Genomic DNA, 12,628 nt, shown 5'->3' on the forward strand with positions numbered 1-12,628 from the left:
GAAGGAGCTGGCCCTTACTGAGCACCAGCTCAGCATCCTGCCTTTTGTCCTCTGCCGCCCATTCGATAGCTCCCTCTCCGTTCTGCACCTTATCCCAGCAGCACGGGGGGCCCTCCTTCTAAAACATCTCAGTGTTTGCTGCTGGAAGAAGTTCAGCCACCTGCAGACACAGGTACTCACACGGCGCCCTCCCCCTCCCTGACCTGGCCCACATGGGAGCAAGCCCATCCAGCCGCCGCTCCAGTCCCCTCGTCACAGGCTGTGCTCAGCCCTGAGGCACAGAGTCCACCTACACTGGCCTGGAGAGCAGCTTGCTGTGACCCCATGGATCCCTCTGTGGGGCCTCCCCCGGGCCAGCCCGGCCCCATACTTCCCCATAGTCGGGTCCCATGGCCAGCGACTCCAGCAACGAGGGGGGGCAAATCTACTGTCCTTAGACCACCAGTTTTAGGGAACCTTCCCTTTCTGAAGGCGCTGTGGTCAAGTTAGGCTGCCAACTCCCCCTGCCAAGCACCGTGACTCGGTGCCCCCTGCACGCCTGCCAGGGGGTATAGAAAGAGCAAAGAACATGCACCTAAAGAGCATGGCATGTCCCCACTTCTTTGCAAAACCAGCCTCACCCTGGGAATTAGTGGGTGAAAGGCGCTCATGCCACACCCACCCGGGCTTCCTGACACAGGTGCAGAACCGTGCCCGCACCCAGGGTGCTCGTGCTCCCGGGGGACGTCTGGTGGCTACTGGCACATGGAGATGCAGAGACCAGAGATGCTGCTAAATGCCACGCAATGTCCGGTACGGACGCCCGCACAGGATTATCCGGCAAGTCTGCACAATCCGTGCGTTTGGGGAGCAGGAGGAGGCCCGTTCAAGGTCATGCCATCACTCAACCCAGCTGGTTCCTGCCCCCTGATGCCCACTTTTTCCATCACTCTCCATCCAGGACACCGTGGAAATCCGTCAGTTACCAACTTTAGGATGTGCTGAGAATACGCAGTGTTCTCTAACACTCACCGGGGGTGGAGTATGGATTCATCCAACCTAGTATAAAATGTGCAAAGAAAAAAACAAAAACAAAAACAAAGACGTTTGCCCAGCCCATTAGGGAATCTTATTTATAGACCAACTATTTCAGGAGAACTTACATTCTCTGCTTCTTATGTGATTATGTGGATTTTCAAAAAAAAAAAAGAAAATCACCAGTGGATTTGCAATTGTATCCTATTCCAGAGTGTGTAATTAGGATTTCTTTGTAATAAATTTTCATTAGTTAAAAATAGAAGTATGGAAACAAGACCTGTATTGTTGGAACTTGAAACAAGATTAATAGGAACGTTACAAGCTCAGCGATGATCACGTATTATAGCTCATTCAACAGTATTTTGTTCAGAGCTGCTGGATGCCTTCCAGAATGTGAAGCTCTCAGTTCAATTAGAATTAGTCAAAAGTAAATGCAAACTTGCTAAATATATTTTTAACATTCTTATGGCTGAATGAGTTTGGTACCTTTAACAAAAAGCAAATTCTAATACTTTTAATAAAACTAGCTCAAGCCCAAACTACCAAGGATGAGAGGCAGCATCCCCAGGGGCAGAGTCCCTGGTACCCACAAGTCTTGCCAGCTGTGTGGGGTGCCTCTCATCTGGAAGCAGTTCTACCCCATGGCAGACGCCTCGCCAGGTTGGCACCTGCTTGGGGAAATTTTTCGGGTCAAGTGCATAAGTTGAAAGGGGCTTGGTCTTGTCCAGCCTGTCCTCCAGAGCGGGGGTCCCCAAGTCTGGGTCACGGCGCTGGGGTCCCTTCACTCTGGGGGACAGCATGCTTCCTGGCTCCCGTCTCCCATCCTTGGGGAGACATTATGGTGGCCACCGCCTACGTGGGGGAGAAGGGCTGTTCTCCCCCATTCTGCCCCTCGCCTCAGCCCTCTGACCACTGCTGAGCTTGTCCAGCTGAACCGGGAATGGTGCATGAGCAGGTGCACACGTGGACCTGCCCAGGGGTGCGAGGTCAAGCACGGGGTTTTCTGATTCTGCCCATGTGCATAGGGCAGCAGATAATTTGGTAAAATTCACTAGACTCACACTTAGTGCAAACGGATTCTAGACACAGCACAACTGGTTGCTAGTTTCCTTTTTGGACGCCAAACGTTTATCTGAGGCCGAGGGAACCCAGGGCACCGGACTCTGCCCTGCCCCCACAGGTCACCTCTCAGAAGCACAGATGCCTCTCCCTACCTCCCGAATCTTCCCGTGGAGAGGAGGGGAGAGAGATGGAGAGATTCAGAACACTGCACCGTTCTCATGGCAGGTGCTTACGAGGGGGCGTTTCTCAGCACTTCTGAGGCCTCCCTCCTCCCTCCCCCCCACTCCTTTCCTATATCCCTCCCTCCTCCCGCCCTCTCCCCTTCCTCTCCTCCAGCCCTCCTCCCATCCCTCTTCTCCTCCTCCTCCTTCTCCCGTCCCTCTCCCCCGCATGCCTCCTCCCTCCCCCCTTCTTCCCTCTCCCCCCCTCCCCAGCACTATCAGGTGAGAGGCTGCACAGAAATAGAAGACATTCTCTATAACCACTGCTCCAATGCAGGGCAGGAGAGGGGAAGAGGTAAGGGCTGACTCAGGCTGTGATGAGTGAGCCCGTCTCCTGTGAAGAGACACTGGGGTCTGAGCGAGCACCTGGTCCCAGAGAAGAAACCACACGTGGCTATGTGGAGCTCAACGTGCTTCTGAGCCCCCTTGGGGACAGCCTGCTGCAAAATCTCGGGCAAATTATGGAAGCTCTCTGGACCTGGTTTTGGTAAAACACGTGGTTTGGACGAGACGATCTTGAAATGCCTCAAGGACCGCCATCCTGGGATGCGAGTGTGATCCTGTTCATTTAGTCCTGTTGAAATATTCAAACATCTTGATTCTGCCATCGACTCATTAGCTCTCCCAACTTTGCAGTTCCTAGAAATCTGATAAGCAGGCCTCCTGCATCTTCATCCGACTTGCTCTTAAATCCTTCAGCAGGAAGAGCCAAAGGCAGTCGCCTCCTGCCAGCCCCCAGCCCCGCCCCGCCGGTGACACCGTCCAGCCCTGGTCAGCCTCTTGCAGCACCTGCGTCTGCATGAGCCACGGCCACCCCCGGGGTCCCCGCCGACGGCCGGCTGCTGAGTGACCCTGGTTTGTTTAGACGCCCTCTCGCTCCCTCCCTGCCCTCAGGTCGGCTTCCCTGGCATTTCTGCTTTACCGCGATTGTCTGCAACCGGTGACCCCTCGGGGCCACACTGCCCGCCGCGAGGGCCGGCTAGCCAGACGGTGTGCTGGCAGGAGTGGCCCGTGGGATGACAAAGACTGTCTGGCCTCTGTCCTTGCTTCCTCTGAGAATTTCCCGAGCGACAGGGGTGTCCTTGTACAGGAGCCTCTTTAGGCTCCTCCTGAGCTCAGGGTGGCCCTTAGTTTCCGGGGAGGGCCTGGCCCACCGGAAAATGACCGCATGGTCAGAGGGCAGGAACCCTCAGGAAGGGGGGGGCTGAGCTTGAGTTCAGGATGGCCGGTGATTCAATCCTTCCGGCCTACATACGGACACCGATAAAAACTCCAGACAACTGAGCTAGGGGAGCTCCCTGGGTGGGGGGCTTCTTGGTGCCCCGGGAGGGAGGAGCACCCCAACTCTACAGGGACACAGGCCTAGGCGCTCTGGACCCTTCCAGAACTCACCCTTCTTGTCTCTTCCATTTGGGTGTTTCCAAGTTGTGCCCTTTATGATAAAACCGTAATCTTACGTATAGCGCTCTCCAGAGTTCTGGGAGTCATTCTTGCAAATCCCCAAACCTCAAGGGAGGTTATGAGACCCCCGAGTTTATAGCCAAGTCAGACAGAGGTGGGGATGGGCTGAGGACCCCACTTCCTTCTGGTGTCTGATGTGGGGGCAGTTTTGATTGGACTGGCCACTTCCCCTGCGGGGTCTGCACTAACTCCGGGTGGTTACTGCCAGAGTCGAGCTGTAGGACGCTGGGTGACTGTCAGGGAACTACCCTCAGAGGGCAGGCACTATTGATTTCTTCCAATTCCATCAGCAGGTGTGCCCAACGGCCTGCAGCGTAACGCCCAGCAGCCAGGGCAGACCGCGTGGCTCCTGAGCCCCCTGGTTCAATCCCAGCAAACATCCCCCCCTCCACCCCTGCAGCTCTCGGCCAGGATCACCAATGAGTGCCTGTCAGAGATGGAGAGGGAGGATCTGTCCCTGGGCCTGCCCAGCTTGGTGGCTGAACAGCAATCTCTGGCGTCCCTTGGTCTGTGGAGGCATCATCCAGGTCTCTGCCCTCAGCTTCCCACGGTGTCCCCGTGTGTGTTTGTATCAAAATGTCCCCTTCCATAAGGACAGCATCATTGGCTTAGGGCACACCCTAATGACCTCATTCTAACTCATTACATCTGCGACAACCCAATTTCCAAATAAGGCCCCATTCTGAGGTTCCAGGGCTGGGACTCCAGCATCTGAATGGGGTGGAGGAACACAAGCCCATAAGCAGGACATCCTCCCTGGATGAACAAGGTCTTTTCAACACGAAAGTCAATGGGCTGGAAATGAGGAGCCTGAGGTTTCCCTGGGTGTGAAATGTGGGGCCAACATGTCCAGCCCAATCCAGGAAACACTGCACCAACCTCACCCTCCCCGGAGTGACCAACCACCTGGGTTATGGGCTTTTTTCTAGAACATTCACACTGGTTTGTGCAGAGAAGTCTCAACTTCTCCAGGACAGGTCTCTGGTTGCCCGTAGCCCACGCTGGGGTCTCCTGAGAGCCTCTCGGTGCCATCACCACAGAGCAGCATGCCCTGCAGTCTGGGCCACATCCGCGTGCTGGTGGCCCCAAGCTGCGACCTTTCCCCATTCTCTTCTAGCCGCAGCCCTGACAGATCATCCTGGCAGAAGGGCCACATGCTCCCTCAGGTCCTCATTCCACCAACCGGGTCCACCGGCCCCGTATTCATGGCTCCCTCACCTCTGTGCCTTCACCATGATGTTTCCGCTTCACACCTGCTCTTCCTGCTCCTTGTCCACTCATAGCTGGCTTGGCTTCGTCTGGTCACCTGGCCATTACCCCTGCAGGACATGCCCCACCCTGTGCGACTGAGCTGCTTTCTCCTCTGCGCTCAGAGGGTGGGGTTCGCGCAGCAGGAGGGCTGGACACACGATGCTTTTGTCAGAGCCACGTCTGGATCTGCCTCTATGACTGCTGGGCACATTCCTGAAGGCAGCTTCAGGCCTGTTCGTGTGTTCTTCTCCAGCACGAGGCACTGTGCTTGATACTCAAAAGGCAGTGAATACATTGTTGACTTACATTTTGTGGTTGAGTTTGTTCCTTGTGATTTCCTTGGAGACACATTAAATGTAGTGGAGCTCCGGGTCTCACTTTCTGAAGAGGACAGGCGTCACGGTGTTTAGACATCTTTCTTACAGCCACAGAATGGTGCCCTTCTGAGCTATTCCTCCAGAATTTTTCTGAATGTAATTAACATGTTTTTGTAAGTCTTCTGAAGGCATGGCTGTTCTCGCTGAAGAATTGTCAAAGGAATTTATAAAACAAGGTTGTTTTCGTAAATGTACTGTGGTTTGGTATCCACTGTTCTGTGCCACATAAAATTGCTGAGAGCAACGCTTCAGGACCCAAGCACACCTGGAACCTCTTCATGGCTCATAGTAACTGTCTTCTGGATTTTCATTAACCTCTTCAAGCTCCATAATCCATATCCTCAAAATGGGAAGAAGGAGGAAGAGGAGGAGGGGAGAAGGAGGAGGAGAGGGAGGAAGAAGAGAAGGAAGGAGGCGGGGGAGGAAGAGGTAGAAGAAGGTGGAGGGGGAGGGGGAGGAGGAGAAGAAGGGGAGGGGGAAGTGGAGGGGGAGGGGGAGGAAGGGGGAGATCTACATTGTAGGGATGATGCAGGAGGCAGAGTGTTGGGCATTAATTGTTTGATCTCAACAGACTTGTCTTTGAACTTGGACTTTCACACAAAATGTACTGTGTTTTCAGGAAAATCTCATCATTTCACTGATTTTTTTCATCTGTAAAGTTTAAATTATAATACTTGCCACTTAAGATTTTTTGTAAGAATTAAATGAAGTAATATGAACACCTGATATTTGTTGACATTCTGTGTGTAAAACCCTGTCCTCCTACTTTGCCTCTATCACCTCATTCGATTCTTATCACAGCCCTGTAGGGCAGCCATGGGTATCCTCATTTTACAGATGGGAAAACTGAAACGATGCATGTAAAGTACTTAGCACAATGGCTGGTCTGTAATAGTACTGATGATGATAGTGCTGGTGGTAGTGGTGATGGTGATGGTGGTGGTCACATGATAGTGATGATGATGATGATGGTGATGATGATGGTGATGGTGGTGATGATGATGGTGGTAATGATGGTGATAATGGAGGTGATGATGGTGGTCATGTGATGATGACAGTGATGATTCTTCACTTTCACTGTCTCTGGCAGCCTCTGATCATCCACACCAACCCTCCCAACAATGAGATCCAGCCCTTTGTTTGGCTGGGTGATGTCTCACCTTTTATTTGACTTAATGGATGGGGAGAACTTGCTCTTTCTCTTGGCAAAAAAGGCTGGGAATTTATCATCAAAATACTGCCAGCCTATAACTCCAGTGTTAGACACAATAGGAAATTCTACAGGAATCAAAGTCTGTGAATCTCTGCCTTGTGGGGCCTCAGACGTTCTATCATGTGGTTGTAAAAAATGGCCTTCAGATGAGGCGAACTTTGGAAGATCTGTATTCTATAGTTTTTAGCCCTGACACTGCAGGGTGGGAGCTGTCTCTGGATGCTGTCAGAAGACTGGCACATCACTCAGGGTGAGCTCCAGGTCCCTTGGTGGGGCTGGGGTGCAGGGGCCCCGGCTCAGCCAGCACTGCCCTTCTCGTGTGGATGGTCAGGATTCAAAGCCAATGGTGGCATCGAACAGGATGCCTCCCTAGAATGGAATGCAGCCATGGGCAAGATCCTGGATCCCGGAAGGAGCAAGGAGCCATGGGAGCATGGGATATAGCTGTCCCCTGCCTGCATGCAGAGGCAAGGCTCTAGGATGGACAGGGACACAAGGTCTGCCTGGAGAAGTAAGACTTGGGTGCAGGCTGGGGCCTGAGCTGCCTGGGATCTTGGGTACCCATCCTAGGACCTCACTGCTCCCCCACGGTCTCACTGACTGCTGACCACCTGGCAAACCTTTGCCTACCTACCCTGCCCAGCTCTCCTCACTTCTGGAGTTTTGCCCTGACCCCACCTTCTGGTCCTGATGACACCTTCCCAGAAAGGGTCTGGGGATCACCAAAGGCACCCCAGCCTGCTGAGGCCAGGCAGGCCTCTTCATGGTGGTGTGATTGCATTCATCCATCCCTTTCTGTGCACACGGTTGTGGCACGTCACTTATGACCCAGGGCCCATGACCTCCTACCATACCGATGGCCTTGCGGGCAAGGGCCTTTGGAGGGACAGAAGGGTGTTCCAACTGCAGCTTTATTTGTCAGCTCAAGGGCCGCCCCTGTGTCCAAAGGCCATGATTCCTTCCATTCCACCTGCTAAAAGGTGTTTGTTGCTAATGGCAGATGGCCTTCCTCTGGGTGGCACTGAGCTCAGATTCTGAGTCTCCAGACACTGGTCAGTTTTGTTGTCCAAAGGGCAGGTCCTGACCCTGTACCCACTTTATGACACAGCTCTGTGGGTACCAGGCCATCCTGTCTGGGGGCTTGTCTTGGCTAAATCTGAAAGAGTTCCCAGCAGTGAGGGGTCCTCACGCACCGTGGGGGGCCCTGTGCTGTCTCCTCGTCTGGGAATGCATGTGGTCTCAGAGCCCAGGATGTGTTCTCACACGACGGCAGCACAAGGGACCCAGGCCCGTCCCACGGCACTGGGGTCTCACTGTTCCTCGAGCAGGAGGTGCCTCCTTTTGTTCTCCATGTTGCCCCACACTCAGTGCTGAGCACACGTGGGCTTCAGGAGCCGGCCCAGGGCGCATCTTCGGCTTGGAGGACGTGGGGTGCAGCTCACAGAGGCTGCTGGGTCCCTCGCGTTGCAACAGCAACAACAAAAGGCCCGAGATGGCCCCAGTTTGAGAGGCAGCCCCGGGCCGTGGCTTTGGACAGAGTGGGTGGCTGCGGACGCTGGAGGGGCCCTCCGGGCTCCAACCTCAGAGGAACCGACGTGGCCCGGAGCTTGGAAAGGCGAGATGGCCGGGGCTGGGAACTGAGGGTCCCTTCAGGATAAAACTTGGGAAAAATGCAAAGAGAAACTGGTGTGAGGATATGGGAATTACAGAGACACACCAAGAAAGGGAAGGGAAGGCGCAGGCAAAAGTGAGGGGCACTGCAGACAGGCTCCAAACGCAGGGCACACTCTGGCTTTGAGACAAGGAGAGGGAGTTCCAGAGCCTAGTGACCAGGAACGCCGTCTCGGACCAGCTCATCTAAGCCTGAGCTGCAGGAAAAGGTCATTGTCCAATCCCATACAAATGAGCAGAGAACAGTAATGCAGAGAATAAATGCCCCCACAGGCAAGCAGCAAGACCAAAGGGCAGCCAGGACTCTGACGAAAATACTACCCGGCTACCAGAACATGAGCTAATTTTTCAAAGGACACGGTAGAGGTTATAAAATCACAGCGTGTATCAGGATAGACAATTCAGTGGAAAAAGAGCATGTTGGGCCAAGTACAGATCTGAAAAGACATCTGAATGATGCAAGAAATTAGAAACAAAAGGGGAAAAACTTTAGAAATGAAGAATATACCCGAAGGTACACAAATGTGAATAGAATAAACACCATGGATAATGCCTAAAGGGGAACAGCTAAGAAGGAGAGGAAAAACCAAAAGAAACTGGGAAAGAGACAAAAAGGATGTGGAAGCAAGTGGGGCAGAAAGAAAAAGCCCACGATGTACCTGGAGCGGCCAGTGAGGAGGCTCAAAGCGTGAAAGGGAGCAGATACTACAAAGTAACTCAAGGGAAGTCTCCTCGTAGAAAAAAGATGTTCACCCACATCTTGAAAAGCACGTGTCAGACCCGGGACAGTCTAAGAATCACAACAGAGACACAAATTCTGACTTCTGAAGGACAGGAGCAGTGACTGAAACAGACCGACGCGCATCAACTCTGATTACATCTGGGAACTCACCGTGTGTTCAGCACCTGTGCAGGATGCTGGCAAATCAACACGATCTTGTGAAAATGAGATTTAACAGGAAGGAATCCAGCATCTGTCCTGTGTTTTCCGTCTGAACTACAACTCCAATGAACCAGAAAGTTGATGAGGACGTTGCTTTTTGTAAAGTGCTCAAGCTCACGGGTGCAAATAACATGGTAGGATTGACCTACCCGTATTTACCAATCCCAAAGGGAATGATGGTCCCAGGCCAATCACCTGCTCACATCACAGGAAGACAGATGGCCAGAGCTGTGAGGCCACCTGACGGAAGGAGCTCAGCCTGCTGCGAGGTTCTCTTGCCCAACACTGACCAAACCCGGGTGGATGCAGCCCCTCCGCGTGGCTGAGCGCACAGAAGCTAGAGGGCAAGGAGCTCGCGGACGCACTCGGGGGGGCGAGGACACAGACTGGGGGGGGACTTTAGTGAGGGGAAAAATGCTGATTTCTTTCAAAACAAATGAAGAAAAACAAACTGGGCCAGGAGAGGAGGAAAGTGCAGGTTAACAGACTCAGGAATGTGACCAGCAGGGTGTGGAGCACAAACCTGATGCAGATCCGGGTCTGAAAAGTAAAACTGCAAGAGAAAATAAAACAGTGGAGGGAACACAGACAACGTCGGGAGGCGAAGGGGTCACGTCAGGGAATTGCTGTTTGCTGCTTGTTCTCAGGTGGGATTACAATTATCTTTTAAAAATCTTCTATGTTAGTCATGCATCCTGAAATATGGACACACGAAATTTATATGAGATCTGGGGTTTGTTTCAAAACAGTCGGAGCGGGGTGGTGGGACCAAGCACGGGGGGTGCCGGTGGGAGGCAGTGGCTGAGCCGGAAGGTGACCGAGGGGGTGACGCCCTGCTCCATCATCTGTACTGGACTTGGCCACATTAAAAAGCTGAAAATCGGCATGCTGACGGTGACACCGTGAGTGGGGGACGATGGTCATTCTCACAGTACTGGGCCTTCTCCAGTGACTGTGCTGGAGCTGGATGAACGGGGGGCTGCCTGGGCGGTCCCCCACCCCTCACACTCCGACCTCTCGGCTTCGCCAGAAATCACCGCGCCTGGGCCCTCTGAGTTTACCTCCCCTGCGTTTCCCCGCACACAGCCCTCGTCTTCAGCTTCGCCCTGTCCTGGCGCTCGCCCTTCACCGTGGACCAGCGTCTTCAGGACAGCATGCGCTCCGCGTCCCCTCCTCCCCCATCACCATCGCTGCAGCTGCCCCTCCCTGCGTCCTCCAGCGGAGCGCTCCCTGCAGAAGTCAGCATCCGGGGGAGCGGGCTAACCGGTTCATCATCCCAAGTGCATGGCAAAGATGTGCTTTCTCACGGACGGCGAGAAAAACCTGCCTCGACTGTCACACATTTATACTCCAAGGAGTGACAGAAGGAGCCAAAATTCTTGATAACCAGGCTTGTGCAGAGGGAGGCGAGGTCGCCATGGGATGGAGTCCGCATCTCTCCGCGTCCCCGCAGCAACAGCATCAGAACTCCGGCAAACCGTAACCACGCCGTGGGTAACGGTTAACGTGACCAGATGGGGAGGCTGCAGAAGGAGGGCCACGTTCTGAAAAGAAGGCAGGTGGCGCACGCTGGTGAGGGTCCGTGTGCCGGCCACCACGCGCCGCTCACCTCACTCGCCCTTGGGCACGCCCCCACAAAAATATCTGGCGACTCAGAAAATGAGTTTCCACTTGAAAAGGTGCAGGGATTTCAGAAATCCGAACTGGGATTGCCACCGTTAGCCGGTTCCTGATGATCAGTGGCTCACTCCTGAGGGACAAAGAGCAGCCGAAACACTTCTCAGCCATGACCAGCCAGACGGAGATGGGTCTGGGGCGAGGAAATTCCCTGGCTTCCATTAAAAGGGAGAGTTCTTAAGTTGGAAATTTGAAGAAGAGGTGGAAATTGAAACTCTCCTCTCAAATCAAAGAGCATCGCCAGGGACAGTTCAGTCCTCCGCTCCCTGCAGAGCAGGCGGCCGACAGCCCTCAGCGCAGAGGGCAGCACCCCGCGGCCCCGGGTAGGACAGGCCCCTGCCTTCTCTTGGCCTGTTCTGGCCTGGGGGCTCGTAGTGGTGGAGGGAGAGAAGGACACGTCTCCTCCAGCCCCCTCTTTGTGGCTTCGTCTTCCACTCCCTGGGAAGCCTGTCAAAAGCATCTTGTTTAGGGCGCCTGGGTGGCTCAGTTGGTTAAGCGACTGCCTTCGGCTCAGGTCATGATCCTGGAGTCCCTGGATTGAGTCCCACATCGGGCTCCCCGCTCGGCAGGGAGTCTGCTTTGCCCTCTGATCCTATCCCCTCTCATGTGTTCTCTCTCATTCTCTCTCTAATAAATAAATAAAATCTTTAAAAAAAAAAAAAAAGCATCTTGTTTAAGGGGCGCATGGGTGGCTCAGTCGGTGAAGTGTCTGCCTTCTGGTCAGGTCAGGATCCCGGGGTCCTGGGATGGAGCCCCATGTCAGGATCCCTGTTCAGCGGGGAGCCTGCTTCCCCCCACCCCCGTTCTTGCTCTCTCCCTGTCTCAAATAAATAAATAAAATATTTTTTAAAAATCCTCTTGTTTAAAACTCAACATACACTTCGCCTCCCTAATGGCCTGATGCCCACGTGGCCCCATAGGGAATCCCCGCACTGCTTTCTCACGAAGGCGACACAGACGGGCCTCAGCTCTGGTGTGGATGGGGCTGTGTGACACCCGATGCCGGGCCCTCCCCTCCAGGGCAGGAACTCAGATCAAACAACACGGAGAGCCCAGGAGCGGCCAGATGCCCACGGAGGGCCCAGAACCAGTTACGGTGCCCATCCCCGTGCCAAGGGGAGGGGCTGCAGCTCAGTCGTGGTTCATCATCGGCCCGGGGGCTTCAGCACAGAAACCAGGACTGCACGTGCAGGGCTCAAAGGCTGGGGACAGTGGTGACACAGGGACAATGGACAGGGATGGAGACATTCCTCCCCAGCAAGCTGCCCCTGGGCGCCCCAAGGCAAGGAGAAACTGCGGTCTGTCCAGCCATGCCGTATCGCAGGTCCAAGATGCTGGGACCATCTGACATGGGGTCAACACTCCCTTCTCCGGGGCTAGAGCCACCAGAGACAGGAAATGACATCCAACCAGCTATGTGTCCCCAGCGCCCCACATGGTGGGTGGCAGTTGATGTTTGCTCAACGTGTGCCCAAAAGAGAGGGTGATCCATGGAGGAGAGCCAGGGATGGGTTATAATCTGGGGCCATGGCCCCCTGTTTGTCCCTCCATCTGCTCTGTCTGCCTTCCCAGGGCCATGGCCTTTCACAGAAGGCCCAAGGCTTCCTCTGCACGATCATTTGGCGGGAGATGTGGGACTCACACTGTCCCAGGAAGTTTCCATCCCATCAGAGAGACGGGGCCATGGGAAGCTCCCAGAAGTGGATGGCCTGGACCACACTACGGGTCTGGGCAC

At 54.2% G+C, this 12,628-nt stretch overlaps 1 protein-coding gene across 1 annotated transcript in view; it reads right to left on the minus strand.

Moving 5' to 3' along the window:
• Positions 1 to 12,628, minus strand: part of TCERG1L (transcription elongation regulator 1 like) — a 200,149-nt gene that overhangs the window by 21,074 nt on the left and 166,447 nt on the right. The window lies entirely within an intron of this gene.

Source organism: Phoca vitulina, unplaced genomic scaffold (assembly GCF_004348235.1).
Source record: "Phoca vitulina isolate PV1807 unplaced genomic scaffold, GSC_HSeal_1.0 scaffold28, whole genome shotgun sequence".
In the NCBI taxonomy this organism is placed as follows: domain Eukaryota; kingdom Metazoa; phylum Chordata; class Mammalia; order Carnivora; family Phocidae; genus Phoca; species Phoca vitulina.